Below are 20,692 nucleotides of genomic sequence, written 5' to 3'. Positions count from 1 at the left end.
AAGGCTTTGGGGGCCTTCAGGCTCCAGCAAAGGAAGCGCCAATCCATCCATGCACAGAACACAGCCTGTAGACAGAATGTATAATAATAAGAATGCTGATATTATAACAATAGCTATAGCGACTATGTTGAATGCTTAGGGTATGCTGGCAAATGTGCCTAAGGCTTTGAACATGTTCTGTAGCACTGGCTCTTCCATAAAACCTGTGTTCCCCTCTTCTGGCTCAGCTCTACTGCAGTCAGGAGTAGCCATATAACTGAGGTCTGGTCAATGGAAAGTGAGAGGTGATATGCACCAATGCCATTCTTGGCCTATAAAACCTTCTGTGTGTTCTGTATGCTGCAGGTCCAGACTGGGAGGGAGATATTGACAGTGACCTTGGCGGTTCAGAAAGAAGACAGTGAAGAATCTCCACCAGCCTGGATGACCATATAGAGCTGCTGACCTTTTCAGTTACTTCTAAACTATGGGGGGCACAAGGGGGGGAGACTGGATGTCAACCTAAAAATGTGTTTCTCAAAATTCTTTCAGAAATATGTAAGCATAGAGTTTAAAGACTACTTGTCTTCAGAACAAAAATTAGACTCCTTACCAGGTATTCAAACTCACCCCAGCCCAACCTTTTTCTTTATCTGTCTTTGGTATTTCTCCCAGTCACACTCTCACTTTTGGTCTCTTTATGGTTCCTAATCGTACCCACCCTAATCTACCCCTCCTCAAACTTTTACCCTCACCCCGAACACTTTCCCAACTACTAGCCTCTTAACCCAATCATCACTCACTGAGGCCGCTTGAAAACCAGGCTGCAAATTCTTTGATACTCTATCCTTGGAAAAGCCGGGATCTATGTCATCTCCCATTGAATCTGGGTAGGCTTGTGTAGGGAAAACACCTGTGTTAGGTTTGCTTGCTCGCACTTTGCATGCTTAGTGTGGAACACGTGGCAGAGCCATGTGTACGTAGCCTACGTAAGGCTATGGCTACTTTCCCTCAGAGTGAATCACTGTCCCACCACCATGAGGGGCATTCTTTCTGTATGCTCACTTGCTGCCATGAGAAGAGGTTTTCCCCTGCCTGTTGGCTCATCTGCCATTGCAAGAATCTAATAAACAGGAATGACACAATACTTTCCAGTTCTGCAGTTCCTCTACCATCTGCCCACATCCAATATGAACCTGCCTGACCCTGACCACCAGCATTACATCTGGCATAGTCAGCAGGGTTCAGATCAGCTTGGAATGGAGCCACCAACACCCTTGAAGAGGGGGATGGAGAGGTGGCCATTCTTGAGTATGTAGTTTTCTACTGATACACTGCTGGGGCCCTGGGCTGGGTGTTTTTACAGCACTGCGAACTAAAACTGAAAGCTCTGTGCAAGAGGCTGTGTGAGTTCGAGAGCCGGGTGCCAACAGCAGCAGAAGCTGAAAGAATTGGTGGAGAAGGAATTGCTGATTTGAGAATTCCAGTTTGCACTAGAAGCTGAACACTGGCAATGGCAGTTGTTAGAGAAACAGCTATGGGTTCAAGAGCTCCAGTTTCAACTTCAGGCTGAGAGCTGGAAACCACAGGAGCCAAAGCGGGTGCTGAAGAAGGAGCTGCATTTGTACCACTGGAGTAACTCTAAGTCAGCAGGAGTAGTCATTTTTTACTCCTCTGAGGAGGAGGAGGTTCAGGCTAAAATGGCCTTTGGCAGACTCGGAGCTCAGCCAGTGGTCACCCAGAAGGTAAAAACTCAGCAGAAGAAAATGCCTCAGGGGCAGTCACAACTCCCTCCACACGTAGTTGAGCACTCTGTGGTCCAGCCCTACACCACACAGGGTTGATGGAGTTAGAAGTGAAATTCAGGCAGAAGCCCACTAAGTCTCTGGCAGCTTGGTTGCTGCAGTTGTGGGACATAGGGGTGGTTGTTATCATACTATATGGAACAAAAGTGGAGAAATTAGCCATCATTACCACAACTCTTCCTTGAGGCACCATCTTCAGAACTGCCATGACAACCCGGAATACAATACCTTATCAGAATCGGAGATGGCTGCCATTTGTGCGGTCTGGCAGGATGCTGGAGACTTGCTGGGTGGCAGTTATATACTGAGCTGCAGCAGGTCCTCTGGGAACTAGGTATGAGAAATGCAGCTTTCAAGATGAGGTCCCATGGGCCAGGTGAGAAAGTATTTACAGCAGGGGCGAAGGACCTTATTCTCTGTTAGTGTCCTGTCAGCCCTTTTTGGGTCACTACTGGCTATCTTGAACCCCTATGTGGGGCAGCCCATCAACACAGCTACACAAATGGTGAAAGATTTGGGGGAAGTAGAGGCAGTGGGGAACCATAGGGATGTGCAAGCTGCTGCCTGTGCTGCTCATCCCCGCAACTAACAAGAGAAATGGCCGAACATAGATGTGGGTAGATTTGATCATGGCCAGGGCAGATAGAGAGAAATTAGATGGCAAGTTTAATAGAATCCTGTTAGAGCTTTGGCTGCAGCTTAAGCTGCAACAGAGGTTCCAGCCACTGAAAAAGCAGGGGAAGTTGGTGGCCCTGGCAGCTGCCAAGAAAACAATTGGCGCTCATGGTGCATGGCTGCAAGATTATATAACAGAGACATCTGAGGGAGAGGAGGATCCCCAAGATCCATTGAGCCAGTTTGAATAGGGGAAGGGCTGAGGAACCTGTCTAACAAGGATAGGCAGGGACCAGAGACACCATGTGGAATTGGCAACCCACTGGTCCCCTTCTAATGTATAGTAGGTATTGGCCTTAGAAGATAATAGGTGCATTCACAGCAGCTAAGAAAACTATTAAGGTGGCACAAGCCTTAAATGTGTTTGACCCCACCAGGCCCTGTGAGCTGGCTGGGGGGTTTGAATGGCTCTTGTGGCAACAGACAGAACACTTATGAAAAGGTGTTGAGGTCCGTTATCCAAGAGATAAATGGCTAGTTGCCTATAATGGACCTTTACCTTGGTGACTTGCACAGACAGCTGGGCTCTCTATCGTGGACTTGTCATTGAGCAGTGTAATGGACTCGAAGCAGGGGCTGCAATAAGAAGGGCGCACCAGCTACCTTGCTGGATGGACATGATACTGTGGACAGTACTACAAGAGACCCTGGTGGAGGGTGGCATCTGTGGAGGCCCTCCTCCACCGGGAAGCTGTTCCCATCCAGTTGCAGATACACACCAGGACACGTTACTTAAGCCAGGCTTTGGACAGCAGGGCAACGTGCTCCTGCTTGACCCAACAGCCCTCCTGAGAGGCCAATGGCTTCAATGGACATGGCCCTGGACTGTGTAGGCTTCCCAACCTACGACGGGTGGCCTTGTTGGCACCGTGGGGTAGGCGAGTAGAGGTGGGTCTCCAGTTAACTCCCTGGGCAACCAGCAACTGGCTGCTTAAGACATAAGTGTACTATATCTTGAGTGTTTAAGGAGACAGCATTGTGAAGGGCACCTTTGTAATTATTGTCATTTTCGGTATAGCTTGTGCTGTTGCTACAGTCTTCAGGGGTCCCCAAACTTTTTACACAGGGGGCCAGCTTACTGTCCCTCAGATCGTTGGAGGGCCGCCACATACAGTGCTCCTCTCACTGACCACCAATGAAAGAGGTGCCCCTTCCAGAAGTGCAGCAGGGGCTGGATAAATGGCCTCAGGGGGCCGCATGCGGCCCTCGAGCTGTAGTTTGGGGATGCCTGAAATGTACCTCACTCCACACAAGAACCATCACAGAAGATACCTGTCACATAGATTGTAAGGTGAGTAGCCTTGAAGGGGTTGAATGTGGGGAAACAGCTGTGTTAGGCTTGCTCGCTTGCACTTTGCATGATTAGTGCATGAGTATGTGGCAGAGCCACGTGGTTATATAGCTTACATAGGGCTCCAGGTACTTTCCCTCAGAGCAGATTGCTGGCCTTCCACCATGAGGGGTGGTTTGACTGTTTGCTCACCTGTCACTGCAAGGGGCAGATTTTCTTATTTGCTCACTTGCCACCATGAGAAAAGGTTTTCTCCTGCCTGTCTGCTCACTCACCATTGTGAGAATCTAATAAACGGGAATAGCCCAACACTTTCCATCTCCACAGTTCTTCTATCATCCACCTGAATCCAATGGGAACCAGTCTGGCCTCAACCACCAGCATTACAGCTTATGTCTGACAATTGAGACTGTAGAAGTAATGCCATATGACTTCTGAGACTGTGTCACAAAAGGCCATGGAGCTTCCATGTTTTCTAGAACACTGACTGGTTCTTGGGCCCATTGAAAAACAAAATTAAACTAATTACATTTTAAAGACCTTATTAACTTCATTCAGTGATTCAAGAATCAGATATCATCCATTCTAGAAGATAGAAGGGGGATCTGAGGAGACAATGACTGCGCAGAGACCCCATGGAGGGCACCGAGGGACCTAGGGAGACCGCCTCACAATCCCCTACACAGGTTTCATGAGACAACCCTGACCCACAGTCCTTACAGTTATTTATTGATACATACAAAATGAAAGCAGGGACAAGAATAAGGAAGTCAGGAAGAGAACTTATTTAAAGCAGATTAAAGGGCACAAGTAGCTCAAATGTCCCCACCTATGGATTAATCAGAATTGCTAATTCTATCTCTGTTGTGCTGTGTTCAGCACAGTACTGTGTTCAGTACTTTTGTCAGTAAAGTCACTGTGGCCTTTACCTCAGGTCACTGAACTCTGTCCCTGTCTTATGTTCCTATTCAGGGCCTCAACAGAGATATATAAAAGGAAGGACTTTTGTAGGCAAAAAGGGAGAAGGACAAGAAAGTTGTACCAGGAAAAAAAATTCAGGTTCGTTATTGCAAGGTTCTTGCCAATAGGGAGGGGATGGTGAGGGTGTAATCAGACAAAATACCTAACTACTGCTAATCAGGCAATTCCTGACTTTACTGATTTAAGATTCCATTTCTGGGAAAGTCAAAACCATAATTAAGGTTCAGTCTGGTGGTTTGGTGCCTAGTATAAATGACTCCATTTTGGCCCTGTTGTCTTGTTTTTAACAGAACTCTGAGTCAGCATATAAGAAGTCTGGAAATCCTGAAACTATCAAACTGTAGAGACCACGCGTAGTGCTTCAGTCACAGTTCCACCTGAACTCATCCTTCCCGCAACCCCCACAAAGGCACCAGATAAGTGAATGGATCAGCCTTAGACTCCAAACCCATCCACCCACCAACAGAATACCAAGGAGTAAACCCCTGCAATGTACATGGAACAGAGGTATCACCCAGCCAAATTCCTACCCACAAAACTGTCAGCCTTAATAAAATCATAATTTTAAGTCACTATATTTGGAGGTGTTTGTAATATAGCAAACATAACTAGAACACCCTCCTTCAGGGATCAAGACAGGGTCCATATTTTTCAAGAAGCTTTCTCTGACCATTTGACCCACTAATATCTCTGAGTTGTCTGATTCTTTATAATTCTGGTCTTGAATGTTGTTGTTGTTGTTTTTTAATGGGGACTTGTCCTATTCCACCAAGAGTCCAAACTCCTTTTATTTCACTATATCTCTCTGTAGCAGTTTATATAATGATGAATAAATTTATTGATTGATAAGATTACTACCCACATAATATGAAGCATATCTATAACTCTCAGGTTGGGGGTGGGACCTGAGAATACAGCACTTTTTACCTGGTTTTGCTCTATCTGGGCACCAGAATCTTGACTAATGGTCAGGTAGTATTATCCAACCCAGCATTTATTTGTGTATTCATTAATTGCCTACTATTGGCCAAGAACTCAGGCCCTGATGATAGAGTAGTAAATGAAACAAAGCCCTTCTTTTCATGATGCTTCCACTCTAAATGGAGAAAGGGAAACAAAAAATAAAATTAAATATAATTTATTAGGTTATAAATGATAAAAAAAGAATAAGGAAAAGTAAGAAGTGAGAGAAAGTTGTTTTATATAGTATATTCTCTGGTGGGATAATATCTCAGTTGACACCTGAAGGAAGTGGGAAAAAAATTTTTTAAATTTTTTTTATTTATTCATTTTAGAGAAGAGAGGGAGAGAGAGGAGAGACAGAGAGAGAGAAGTGGGGGAGGAGCTGGAAGCATCAACTCCCATATGTGCCTTGACCAGGCAAGCCCAGGGTTTCGAACCGGTGACCTCAGCATTTCCAGGTTGATGCTTTATCCACTGTGCCACCAAAGGTCAGGCCGGAAGTGGGAAAAGTTTAAGTCATGCTTATTCCTGGGGAAAAAACATTCCAGATAAAAGGAGTAGCAGACACCAAGATCCCCAAACAAGAACGTGCTTAATGGGTTGAAGGAAGAAAAGATGCCCAGGTTGACATAAGCAGGGAGAACAAGAGATGGAGCAGCTGTAATGGAGGTCAGCACGTGCGTGCCAGACATACAGGAGATGGAGGTTGGGGAGGCCTTCCAGATCAAGGTGAGGATGTTAGATACTATTCCAAATGAGACGGAGGTCATTAGAGATTTTTGAGCAGAGCAGTGGTATAATCTGTTCTTTAGAAAGCTTACTCTACTATTTATCACCTAGATTGGATGAGAAACACCCACTTCAGAGAGGCAAGTGTAAAAATAGTGAAAGTAATTGGAGCATTTTGCAATATCCAAGCAAGAGGGTAGGACTTGAAGGCTAGAAGCAGAAATGATGTGAAGTGGACTAATATGGATGTGTTTTCAAGGTGCAGCCAACAGGATTTCTTGTTGGGTTTATAAAGACGAGAGAGAAATAAGAATCAAGAATGATTCCAAAGCTTTCTAGACTAAAGCACTGGTAGAGCAGGGTTAACCTTGACTAAGATGGGAAAGAGAGTGAGAGAAATAGGTTTGGTTAAGGAACTCAAGCATGGGGCATCTCTGCAAAGGAAATCTGGAGGATTCCTTAGCTCAAGACCTTATAAAAAGGACTTGTTGAGATTGGTTTGGACACAGCTAATGTCTGCAAAGACAATGATAGAGAAAAATGTATCCCAACAAGTGATATATTTTCAGGTAGTACAGAGTAGACACTTTTCTTTTGATAATTATATATTGATTTTTATGTGAATTAGAAATATAAATTATAGAGTGAGGTTAAACTAATTTTTAAGTACTTTATTGGAAAAAATGCTAATTTAATGACAGTTCAAATGAAAAATAGTTATGGGGAAAGATCATGTCAACTATACACTCATAAACTACTGGTATATAATTTAATATCCAATTAATGTAAGTATCTTTAAAATTTGGTCTCTGAGAAGAGAAGCCTTAGCCAGTAAATTGGTTCTGATTCATCCAAATTCTTATTCATTGACAGTTGGCTCACTGTCTTCTATGACTCCTCACTGCCTTTTTTTTTCACATGAGGTCTGCTCAGGGGAGGTGTATCCAATACCAAAGGACAGAACTAGCATCTGTTGACTATTCTCACTCAGTGTTCATATCTGATTGCTCAAAGGTTACTCAAATGTGAGCTTTTATAATTGGGTTGATTTCTAGAAAAGAATATGCTTTCCTTCATAAGCCTTGAACAAGACAAGGCCAGTCTTCTGACAGTTAAAGGTTATAGGCAGCTTTGCTCTCAAACTCCAGCAAGTGACCCCCTTTGAGTCTTCATGTGACTCCTGAGACACTAGTCCACTTCAGTGCTTCAGCCAACAGCGTTTGGTGGGAAGAATCCCTTCCTGCTTAGGATGAGAAAAGGAAAGATGTCACCCCATGAGCCCCAGAACATAACCCTTGCTATGCCCCTTCTTAATGTATGTAAGCTGTTTGCCAGCAACCCTCAAAAAGGTCCTATAAAGTAGCTATCATTCTACCCATTTCACAGATGAAATAACATCTGAAGTTCAAGGAGCCGCATGTCCAATGTCACCCAGCTGATAAGCAACACAACTGACTTCTTGACCCCTAGTTTTCCAACCTGTTTAGTGGACAACGGGCACTTTGCAGGATTACTGTATTTATCTAGTTGCACTTCCACCACACTGGTCCTCACCTCACACCCAGGATGACTCGAGGAAAATTGAGTGATTGCTATTTTAACTAATGGTAAGGTTTTGGCCTTATGGAAATGAAATGTGCAAGCCAAGAGGAATTTGGAGAGAGAACGTGTCCGTGAAGCGACTGCAAGGGGAGGTTTGGGGGAGATGGAGAAGCCAGGGGAGAGAAGTTGAGAGTGAGGGATTTCCGATGGGGGAAGTCTAATGTTGTTATTGTACAGCCTTGGTCCAAGTTCTTCCTTAAAAGCTTGTCCGAATTCACCAGTGAACCAAACCAGGTCTCAAGTTTATTTTTCACTTCTACTTTTGGCAATGTGAATAACAGCTCTATATCCTCAGGGCCACCCTGACACACTGCAGTGCTGTTTCTTGAACTGAAGGCCAGATGCTTAGGTATATTTAGTTTGTGAAAATTAATCTGTAGATATATTTCTGTATGTAGGTGATGCTTCAGTAAAATTTATAAAAAAAATTTTATTTGGTAAAAGAAAAAAAATTTAAAGTATGTCTGATTCAAACTGACTGAAACAATGAGAAATGTTACTGACTCACATGACTCCAAGAAAGGCAGCTCCACAATGGGTCGCTTCAGTGTCCAATGATATTATTAGGACCCAGTTCTTTTCCATGTGTCAGTTCTGTTCTCAGAGCTGCGGATGTTCTGGGTATTGTATCTACATACAACCTTACCCAGAAGAAAGAGGTATTGGGGTATTTTCATCAGTGGGTCTTTTTTTTAAGAGAAAGACAAATTTCCTTAGAAGTAGGTCTGATGATTTCTTAAAAATTAAACTTTCATTTACCCTGTGACCCAGCAATCCCACACTTCAGCATTTTACCCATTAAAAATGAAAACATATATACATACATACATACACTTGTACACACACACACACACATACACACACAGAATGTTCTTAGTTGCTGTATTCATAATATTCAAAATTTAGAAAAAGTCCAGGTATCAATCTATGGAAGAGAGGATAAATAAATTGTGGTACACTTATTTAGTAGAATACTACTCACTAATAAAAAGGAATGAATTATCAACATGGATGAATCTAAAATTGTTGTCCAAGTGGCCCTGCCCAGTCAGTTCAGTTAGTTAGAGTGTGATCCCAAGACACCAAGGTTGCTAGTTTGATTCCTAGCAGAGCACATACCAGAGTTACCAGTGAATACATAAATAAAGTGGAACAACAAATCAATATTTCTGTCACTGTTTCTCTCAAATAAATAATAATAAATAAATTTAAAAATAAATAAAGAAAATGTTATGCAGAGTGGAAGAAGTCATACACAAAAACTACATACATAGTACACACTGAAAAGAATCAATGGTAGAAATAAAGGGTAGATACAGGAGGTGTTTGCCTCTGGGGCTGGAAGGGTGAAGAATTGGCAGGGATTGACTGGGAAAAGGGCGTGAAGGGATTTTCTTGGAAGATAGTCATGTTTTATGCCGTGTCAGGTGTTCAAGTTACATAGATGCATATATTTTTGTGAAAACATAAAGTATACCCTTAAGGTTTGTGTCTTCCTTTGTCTATAAATTTTACCCGTAAAAAAACTGGGAACAAATTTTGAATTTTAGTTAATGGTATAAATATCAAAGTATTTACGGAGAAGTAAACCGATACCTGTGAGTAACTTTGAAATGCATTAAAAATAATTGATATGTGGATAGAGAGACAAATGGACTGATGTGTGATCAAGTGAGGTAATAAAACGATAGATACTGTATGCGTGTTCTTATTGTAAAATTCTTTAAAATTTAGTGTACACTTAAAATTTTTCATAATAAAATTTTAGAGAGAAAAAAAAGAGTATCCAAAAAGGGTTTCCAGGCCAAATAAATTTGGAAAATACTAGGTTATTGAAGGGAAGATTTATTAGAGTCTTAAATATACTGATATGAATCTGAATTTATATACGTGTGTGTGTGTGTGTGTGTGTGTGAGAGAGAGAGAGAGAGAGAGAGAGAGAGACAGAGAGAGACAGAGAGAGAGAAAGAGAGATAAAACAACTGGACAACAGAGAACTCCGTGCTGTCCAGTACCTAACATTCACCTGCCCTCCAGGGGCCACACCGCTCAGTGACTCCTGTCCCCTGGCTTCAGCTTCAGCCCTTCCAGCTTATTTCCGCTCAGTCCTGGGCGTCTGAGACAAGCTGCTGTAAATCAAAACAGAAAGCAGGTCTTTCTGTTGCTTGGCTGCCTCTCCACTCTGACCTCCGTTTCACAGGAGGAAAATGGTTCTGAATTCCACATCAGCTTTGTCAAATGAGGAATATGTGAATTTGAGCCCTCTTCATTCCTCAGAAGAAAATGAATTTCCTAGAGCTTGAGAAAATCCATGGTTGTTACCGATTTTAATTGGTGATTAAGCCCTGAACATCTTGAGAAATTAAACCAGTTTTTCAGCCCAGATCTACAGGAAACCAAACTGTCACAGTTCTCCACACTCAACATATGTTAAAAGTGACATTTCCGATATCTCCCCGTCTAATTTGGGTGACTTTTTGTTTGAATAGACACTCGAAGAATGTTAATGGTTTATGGAAGGTATTGTGCTGAATACATTGACATTTCCTCTCCTGAAGGAAGAACTGATTGCCACAGCCACCGCCAACATCTTTTGCTGTGTGTTGGGTACAAGTGGTGCAGAGGATTGTACAAACACAAGGAACACCACCTTCTGGCTATACTCCTTGCTTCAGTTTATCTGCCTTCCTGCAGTTGGAACACTTGGTGCTCAGAAACCAGGAGCCTTAGGGGGGGGGGGACCTCATTAGGTGACCACTTGGCCCTAAGAGTTCTGAGTGTCCACTGTGGGCCACATGGGAAGATAGATCAACCTCCATGGAGTCATCTGGTGTCAGCTCACGAGCCTGGAAATATGCTCCAGAATCCAGGGCTAGTAATGCTTCCAAAGTGAACACTATGCCAGCTGCAAAAATTGGACATGATTTCTTTTTAAGCCATTTGCTTTACATGTTCATCCCTGGAGCCTGTGGAGAAACAGAGCTAGCAAACACTTGCAAATTCGTCGGCTTGCCTCTGGTATGAAGCCTACAAGGCTCACTGAAGCTTGTAATGTTGCCTGCTGTGAAAAGGAAGTTTGTGTTACAAATGCACTGTATCCTCACTTCTGACCCCTGCTAGGGGCCACTACCACAGCCTAACACCAGCCACAGGTCAAAAGTCTCCCTTGGCCAAAAGGCTCCTAATGAACACATTTTCCATAAGCTGGGAAATGATCTGACTGTGGCCTCTTTAAACTTAAAGCCAATGATTTCAGAGAAGCCTTCAAAACAAACATTAATTTTAGTAGCTTTCCTTTTTCCAAAATACGTGTGTGTGTGTGTGTGTGTGTGTGTGTGTGTGTATATATATATATATATATATATATATATATATATATTCTGAAACATTCTAAACATTCAGGGAGCATTTCTATATCCTCAGTCAGAAACTCAATATACCTTTACATGGTCATAGGGTCTTCATTAAAAAGAGAATGCAGAGGCCCTGGCCGGTTGGCTCAGTGGTAGAGCGTCGGCCTGGCGTGCGGGGGACCGGGGTTCCATTCCCGGCCAGGGCACACAGGAGAAGCGCCCATTTGCTTCTCCACCCCCCCACCCCTTCCTCTCTGTCTCTCTCTTCCCCTCCCGCAGCCAAGGCTCCATTGGGGCGGGGATGGCCCGGGCGCTGGGGATGGCTCCTTGGCCTCTGCCCGGGCGCTGGAGAGGCTCTGGTAGCGGTGGAGCGACGCCCCGGAGGGGCAGAGCGTCGCCCCTGGTGGGCGTGCCGGGTGGATCCCGGTCGGCGCATGCAGGAGTCTGTCTGACTGTCTCTCCTCATTTCCAGCTTCGGAGAAATGCAAAGAAAAAAAAAAAAGAGAGAATTCAGAAAAGGCACCGCTTTGGCTGAACCTGTCTTCCTCTCCCCTCTCATACTGACAAATACTATCAGCAGAAAGCAATTCAAACAGTATCAGTTCCTCCATATGACAACACAGAACTGGCCAAGGGAGCAGACTGCAAGCACCAGTAAATCATGGCAGCCACATGTTTCCGCTCCATTGCTACTTTGGCTTATTATCAACCAAGATGACTGTGTCATACTATTTCAGCATTGGCCAGTACTCAGAACAACCACTGTGCACGCACATCAGATGTTCAGAATACTAGAGCAAGTATTCTACCAAAGGTAATAAGATGCCAATAGGTTCAGACTACTGACACTATATACTCAGAAGTTCAAATAAAGACGGAGTCCAGGTTTCTGATCCAGTCTGGCTCTCTTTATGGCTGGGGACAGTCCTTTGATTGAGACTTCTTCCTTGACTCCATAGGGGCCTTGCTTTCCTCTCTCTCTCATATTCCTCTCTATGACAGTGGTTGTTCACTGAGCATTTAACTTGTACACATGCCTCATCATTGCCCCACATTATGTAACATAGGTAAAATCATCCCTATTTTGTAAGTGAGGAAACTGAGACTCAGAGCAAATTTTCTAAGCAACAGTGCCTACAAGCAGCAGAGTTTGGATCTGAACCCACTTCTGAGTCCCCAGTCCATACCCCAATGGACACACCACACTTCCTCCACTTTCTCCTAGTGTTTCTCCTTCCTCCACACAATTATTCTCATTCTTCATAAAACAGTGGTGCCACTCACTCATTGATCCTTTCAACTGTCAAATCTTTTTTTTTTTTTTTTTGTATTTTTCTGAAGTTGGAAACGGGGAGGCAGTCAGACAGACTCCCGCATGCACCCAACCGGGATCCACCCAGCATACCCACCAGGGGGCGATGCTCTGCCCATCTGGGGCATCGCTCTGCTGCAACCAGAGCCATTCTAGCGCCTGAGGTAGAGGCCACAGAGCCATCCTCAGCGCCTGGCCAACTTTGCTCCAGTGGAGCCCCGGCTGCGGGAGGGGAAGAGAGAAACAGAGAGGAAGGAGAGGGGGAGGGGTGGAGAAGCAGATGGGCGCTTCTCCTGTGTGCCCTGGCTGGGAATCAAACCTGGGACTTCTGCACGCCAGGCAGATGTTCTACCACTGAGCCAACCGGCCAGGACCTAAACTGTCAAATCTTTTTTTATTTTATTTTATTATTATTTTTTTCTGAAGCTGGAAACGGGGAGAGACAGACAGACTCCCACATGCGCCCGACCGGGATCCACCCGGCACGCCCACCAGGGGGCGATGCTCTACCCACCAGGGGGCGATGCTCTGCCCCTCCGGGGCGTCACTCTGTTGCGACCAGAGCCACTCTAGTGCCTGGGGTAGAGACCAAGGAGCCATCCCCAGCACCCGGGCCATCTTTGCTCCAATGGAGCCTCGGCTGCGGGAGGGGAAGAGAGAGACAGAGAGGAAGGAGAGGGGGAGGGGTGGAGAAGCAGATGGGCGCTTCTCCTGTGTGCCCTGGCCGGGAATTGAACCCTGGACTTTTGCACGCCAGGCTGATGCTCTACCACTGAGCCAACCGGCCAGGGCTCAACTGTCAAATCTTTATTGAAGGTTTAACACAAGTCAAATAGGTGTTTCCCAGACAGGAGGTACTACCTTTGAGCTTATTATTTTCTTCTTAATCCACTCCCCAAAGCTTTTTGGTTCCCACAAACAAGCAGATGGCTACACAATCCACCATGGTCTCCAGAGTCCATAGTTCACATAGTTCTGTGGTTCTTATTCAAAAGTGGCACAAAGGTACCTTGTAACATTGATTTTAAGGGTTTCTAATCGAGAAAGTATAAAGTCCTTCCCAGAAATAACATGGATTGGGGATTAAAGAGAATAAAGCCCTGCACCCTGGGTCTTTCCATAACCAGACAGAACCATGTCCAGTTACGCAGTAGCTGCCAGCCAAAAGACAACTCTGAGATTTTACGAGATGTAACACACTTTATTTCAGGCCAACAGGCAAGGACACAAAAGGAAGGTGTGAATTCTCAAAGCAGCATGGCCCCAAGCAAAGAATTAGCTACATTTTTATTCAGGGACATCCAGCATAAACATTAAGGTGAACTTTGTCTATGGGAGTTACAAGAGGGAAAGGGGGTGTGGAGGTAGAACAGGGTCCAGGGGGGATAGAGGGTGATGGAGGGAGACTGGACTTAGGGCGGTGAACACACAAGAAGATATACAGATGACGTGTTATAGAATTATACACCTGAAACTCTTTAACCACTCTCATCCCAATAAACTCAATAAAAAAAAATTTTTTTTAAAGGTGAGCTTCATCATCACCTGTATAAGTGGGGACATTGCTGTGCATGCACAATTAAAAAACATGCTTATATACACATCACATGTTCAAGATGGTAGAAAATCTCTGCCCCTGGAAGGAGATATTAGTATTATAATGAGAGTATAATTAGAAGAGTTTATAAAGAGGTCAGTAAATAGACCTCCAAGCTGCTTAGGCCAGCCTCAAGTGGTCTGTGCTACGTTAGCCCCCTGTTCCTGCAAATCATTCTGGGCTTATCCCTAAAAATCAAACAAACAATAAAAACAAAACAGCTCTGGCAATCGTCAATGTCAGGGATGGGGCAGTGTAAGGATAGGTACAGAAAAAAGTTTTAAGTCTCAGTCCTTCTGTTAAACTCTTAGCAAACTACAGGATATGGTTAGAGAAACCTTATAACATCCAGGCAATGGTGAAATTCAAATAATTTAGCAACCAGTTCTCTGCCCTAATGACTTTTTTTGGTATAAAAAAACCCTATATACCGAAAGGTAGTTCATTATTTCAAGCATTTGATATTTAAATAAGAACAATAAAAGAGGTACACAAAACTAAATTATGTTATGAGCTTTAAAATATTAATAAAAAATATTAAATAATACCTGACAAAAAACAATAAAACTGTTATTTCCATATTGCTTCTGGATTGACATCCTCACTTGCAATTTTCTTCACTTTTATCCGAGCATCATCAGCTGTGTAATTTATCCTTAACCATCTTTTCACTGTAGGAGTAGGATCCCATTCCTTTAGAAGTAGGCCTATTAGACTAATAGTCATTGTGTTTGATATATTACAAACAGGTGACCTCTCTTCTCATATTATGTTCATGTTTGAAAAACCCCTTTCCACTTCTGCTGAGCTTACAGCAATTGTTTACAATATTTTTAGCTCTTTGAACACTTTCAGGAATTGCACAGTTCTGGGAATTTTTAAAAATGCTTTCCACAAAAATCTCAATAATTATTAATATCAATTTGGTAATTTAAAACAATTTTTCTTTAATATTCCAGTAATCTGGCTTCAAAAATTTGAGAAATTGTAATTTATTCCTATCTTGAAATTGGCTACAACTTGCTTTTAATTGTTCACAATCCATTAGTCTTTTCTTTTTAATTCATTATAATGTTTTCTGAAAGTCTTTCCCGAGGAAGCCCAATAAATTGATGATTTTCTACAAATTGTATATTTTTGAAGTTTTCTGAAATAATTAATTCATCAACTTTTTTTTATATGGACCCTTTTTCTTTCCAAACAGTAGAAATGCTTTAATAGGTCTTATAAAATTTTCAGCCTTTATTACGTCTATATTTCTTGCTTGCAGTGCATTTGAAAGAAGAGAAATTTTGTTTAAAATATCAATCATCAATGCCAAATCAGTTATAAAATATATATATTTTCAAGACGGGCAGCCATACCTAAGTACTATTTATTTGAATAAAAATAGTGATGTAGCGCTGGATAAGTGTAACCACACAGCTGGGGTTGACCTTAAACTACAGGCAGCCCAACTTGGTCCCAAAACTCTACCAGTCTTTATCATTTCAATTCCAAGCTGTTTGGATATTTTGGTAAGTTCAATTTGGTTCTTATTGATGAAAAATAGTATATACCTTTCAATAAATATTTTTAAATAATTTACTTGCTTTATTTCCTTTATCAAATCATGTAAAACAAGATGCAGGCAGTGGTTTAAACAGTGCCCTATTATGTTTGGAAACTCTTTTGCTATCCTAGCGCTCACTCCAGATCTTCTCCCAAGCATAACGCTGGCACCATTGGAGCCAAATCCTATTAAACTTTTTTCTAGGTTGTTTTTAGCAAGCCCAACATTACTTAAACTTTCCATAACTGAAGAACATATTGTCTCTGCATATTGTTTTTCCAATTCAACTAGCTCAACAAAAATTGTTGATGATGTAACTGAATCCACAACTTTTAAGAAAAGTATAATAACTGGTATGCAAGATATTGTTAAAGCTTTGTCAATAATAAAACATACTTTTATATTATTTTTAATAATTTTAGTAAATATTTTTAAATTTCTTTTGCAATGAAATCAACTATGTTCACAGCAGTTTTATGCAAATGTAGTACTATTCCTGTATCTAATCCATTTGTAATTTGCACTTTTTTGTGTGTGTTTTTCTGAAGTGGGAAGTTGGGAGGCAGAGAGACAGACTCCTGCATGAGCCCAACCAGGATCCACCCGGCATGCCCACCAGTGGGCAATGCTCTGCCCATCTGGGGCATTGCTCCACTGCAACCGGAGCCATTCTAGCACCTGAGGCAGAGGCATGGAGCCATCCTCACCGCCAGGGCCAACTTTGCTCCAGTGGAGCCTTGGCTATGGGAGGGGGAGAGAGAGACAGAGAAGAAAGGAGAGCGGGGAGGGTAAAGAAGCAGATGGGCACTTCTCCTGTGTGACCTGGCCAGGAATTGAATCTGGAATTTCCACACGTCAGGCCAATGCTCTACCACTGAGCCATCCAGCCAGCCAGGGCTCTATAATTTGCACTTCTATCTCAGCTTTATGTCTAAAAATGGTTTACATCTTTTTGCCAGGCTGTAAACTATATTAAATATTCTACATATAGTATTTAAGTAGTTTTCAATCATCATATCTATTGCTTTTGTTATTGAATCCTGCTCATATTTTTTTAAGTGTTTACAAATGTTATGAGCTTTTGATGCAAAATGTTCTTTCAATTTTTTTTTTCTTAGAGAAGCTTGCTGTACCTCTTTATTTTTCCCTGATGCCTCAATCTGAAAACATTTCCATTCTTTTGACACATGAACACTTCTCTCTTTTATGAAGTCATATTTTCCACAATACTCACTTTTTTGTTAGAAATTACTAGTCCATCATATTTTTCTTTAAAATAGTTCTATTGTTGCACTGTCCAGCAGTCAGGAAGACTATATTCAATTTTGGAGTTATCATTTTTTATTTCAATAATTGATGTTCTTCAAATTGGACTGGTTGTGCTTGTGACTGTTTTGTACCATCCAAGGCCAATTCTGATAACAGATTTCTGTTTTTTTACTGAAAAAAATCTGTTAAACTCTGTTGTCTTTTCATCCTTTAAAGGGTTACTGCAAAAAGCTTTTTTGAAACTGTTTTAATATATCATAGTAATACTATGTATTTATAGACATTAATATCCTTTATCAAAGATTACAAGATAATGCACAAAAACTTATTGAAAAGTATATGCATCAATATCCAAGCAAGGACATGTAATAAAGAATACAAAGTTTTATAACATATTGCTACAATCACCAGAGGAAATTATAGAAGAGTATGCAATAATTAGAATCGAAATAAAAAGGAAAAATTGTAAAAGATAAGCCAATAGCTGGGACAAGACAAAAATATCACGAAAAAAAAGTTGGTATTAAAAAAAAAAGCTGGTATTGTTCAAGTAGAAAAAGTGTCATGATTCAAACAATATATACTGCTCACAAAAATTAGGGCATTTTTCAAAATGAATATGAAGCAATAAAAAGAAGTATTTGCTTTATTTAAAATTAAACAAGAAATTCAGAAAAGCAGACAAGTCAAAGACAAGTCAAAGAAAGTTAGTTGATTATGCAAATAAGATGCAAAACCAACTTTTATTTCATTGGTGAAAATGCACTATACAAAAGGCTGAAAGTACTGGAGTATCTGCACATTCCCTGATCCCCTCATTTTTGTGAGCTGTATATATAAACTACATCAGTATCAGTGTTTAGAAATAAGGTATTTTAAGAATAAAGATCAAGTATATAAAGGAAGCAAAAAATATATAATCACAGAGCATGGGAAAAAAAAGAAAAAAATAGAAAAAGTACCAACAATGGAAGTTACATGGCAACACATACATAGACTCAAAATAGAAATTAAATTTAAATCTAGGCAATAAGAGTACAAATTATTAAGACATTACATAGACATTAGCAAAATAACAAACAACAAATATTATAAAAGCTGCATAATGATAAATTATATCGATATCAAGAGGCAGTTTGTTATATTCCCTCATCATTCTCTTTATGGCACTAAAATGAGCATAGTTTCTTCTACAGAAACCCATATTTAAAAACTTGCTTTCTCTTGTTATGACTTTAGAACATTAAAACACAAGGTCTCCAGGAGAGCAGGACACTCAACAAGATTATTACAAAGTTTGTACATGAAATTTAAGTCAATAGCCCTTGTCCTGTGCAGTAATGTTGTTAAGTACTTCCATGACATCATCGGAAGGTACATAATAAGTAACACGGCCATGTATATAGAATACCAATTTTAAGAACTTGTTTTGTACTCTTTTGATGCTATTTTGACGATTTTTCCAATATGGGTTCCAAACTGTTGCGTTAAATTCCAAGGTAGAATGAAATTTCAGGGTACAGTTATAAGAAAGTTTTAAAATATTAATGAAAAAATATTAAATAATACCTGACCTAAAACAATAAAACTGTTATTTAAGATATTTCCAATGACAGCTTGTCACCCTCTGGTTGTTTGGCACTTCATCTCTTTGTGTTTGTTTACTGAAGTAACAAACATGAGGGAATTAAAATGCAGTATTTCACAAAGGTATAATGAGTTTTATGAAATGAAAAAATAAACATTACAAGCATAGTTTCATCAAATTTTTTTCACCTATGGACAGAATGAACATTACTATGGGCACTTGGAATATGCTGTTGTTCAGATGCACATTAAAAAGAAGAGTAAGGAATGTAAATTTGTGAGTTTCATATTGGGCAGCTGCCCAGGCGCCCACCTTAGAGAGAACCCTGATTACAAGCACCATTTTAACAATGCGTTCACCAAACTCAACAAAAAATTAGGTATTGGTTCTGCCGAACTGATGCAAACTGGCTGAATCCTACCACTGCATCCAGGGTGATCTAAGTGAGTTTGCAGGTTATGAATTCTAAATAAAAGTTAGTGTATGATATGGAGGGAGACTTGACTAGGAGTAGTAAACACCCAATACAGTGAACAGATGACATATTGTAGAATTTTGCACCTGAAACCTGTATAATTCTATTAACTAATGTCAGCCCACTAAGGTCAATAAAAAATTTTAAACGTAAGAGAAAAGGTTCTGGCCAGGTGACTCACTGGCCAGAGCACTGGCCCAACATGCCAAGGTCTCAGGTCTGATCCCAGTCAGAGCACATACAAGAAGCAATGAATAAGTACACAACTTCAGTGGAACAATGAGTCAGTGCTTCCCTCTCTCTCCTTTTCTCTCTCAAAGAAATGAATATAAATATGAAAGCAGCAAGTGATTAAACAAATAGAAAATTCTGTGCACCCTAACTTTGACATAAATAGACCAATCATTTCGGACTGTAGCCACCTGATATTTTCCCTTAGTGTTCTTAGATTTCTGTAAGTAATCCTACTTGTTGCTAACTAATGTCCCTGATAACTCTTTCCCAGTAAACAGTTTAGAATATGACACACAGCTCCTAAACGTTGGCAGAGGCAAAAATGGCAACAGGTGTTAGACCAGTGGAGTCAGACCAGACCCCTTTTAGCAACCTTGGTACTTGAGTTCTGGCTAAGAAAGAATTCAGAGCCAAGACTCAAAACATAAGAGACATTTTATTTAGCATAGCATGTATTTTCTCAATCACTAGATACTATATTAGTGTGTCATTCCATTGCTCGAGAATTAAAAGAATTTCTCCTAGGTGCAATCAACATAAACTCTTATGATAAATCCTTACTCCACACTCTCTTCACCAACAGAGAGCCAAAGCCACTCACTGCCCTCCTGCAACTCTGCTGGAATACTGCTGCCTCATCTACTATCCACATCTTCATTCCCTGGAGCCCAGCTTGTCTCCTTTTCCAATTTTCCTCACTCTCTCCCTCTCTCTCATTGATCATACCCATGTCCTACATTCTCATGGGAGCTGGAGTCTGAGCCTTTGAAGGGCGGGCATCGCTTAACTTTCTTCCTACTTGTACTCTGAACCAGAATATAGACTAGTACTTTAAGATGCTGAAAAGCAGAATTTCAAGTCTGCAATTTTGATTTATTCAGTTTTCAGACCAAAGGGAGAAAAAAATAGAAGAAAGCAATATTAAGGGGATTCAAGGAGCATATTCTGTTTCCTAGTTAATTCAAAACCTGCATGAGTTTTTGTATAATGGTCTACTGAAAGCTAGCACACCCTCTCATTTTATGTGACATTTACCAAGTCTCTGAGATATTTATTAATTTTGGTATTTGCTTGAGATACAAATAAAAGACACAACAATTAGGAAGTTGGCAAAATCATCCTCTCACGCCCAATGGTGTGAATTTCCCACTCTCCGGGCCATAATAAGTTAATTATCTTACTTAGCTTTACCACCATAAGCACAGATTTCTCCCACTGCAGCCTCTTTTTTTTTTTTTTTCCACTGCAGCATCCTATTAAAGAATTTAGAAAAACCCAGAGAATTGG

General features: G+C 41.2%; 1 long non-coding RNA gene across 1 annotated transcript in view; it reads left to right on the top strand.

Moving 5' to 3' along the window:
* The window catches only part of LOC136313687 (uncharacterized), a 37,531-nt gene extending 36,416 nt beyond the window's left edge, over positions 1-1,115 (top strand). The window contains exon 3 of the long non-coding RNA XR_010727166.1: positions 346-1,115. This is a non-coding gene — a long non-coding RNA (uncharacterized lncRNA). The remainder of the gene's footprint in view (positions 1-345) is intronic.
* Positions 1,116-20,692: the final 19,577 nt, after the last annotated feature.

This window comes from Saccopteryx bilineata, chromosome 9, assembly GCF_036850765.1.
Source record: "Saccopteryx bilineata isolate mSacBil1 chromosome 9, mSacBil1_pri_phased_curated, whole genome shotgun sequence".
In the NCBI taxonomy this organism is placed as follows: Eukaryota; Metazoa; Chordata; class Mammalia; order Chiroptera; family Emballonuridae; genus Saccopteryx; species Saccopteryx bilineata.
Note: the sequence above shows the minus strand (reverse complement) of the source record. Positions and strands in the feature narration are given on the sequence as shown.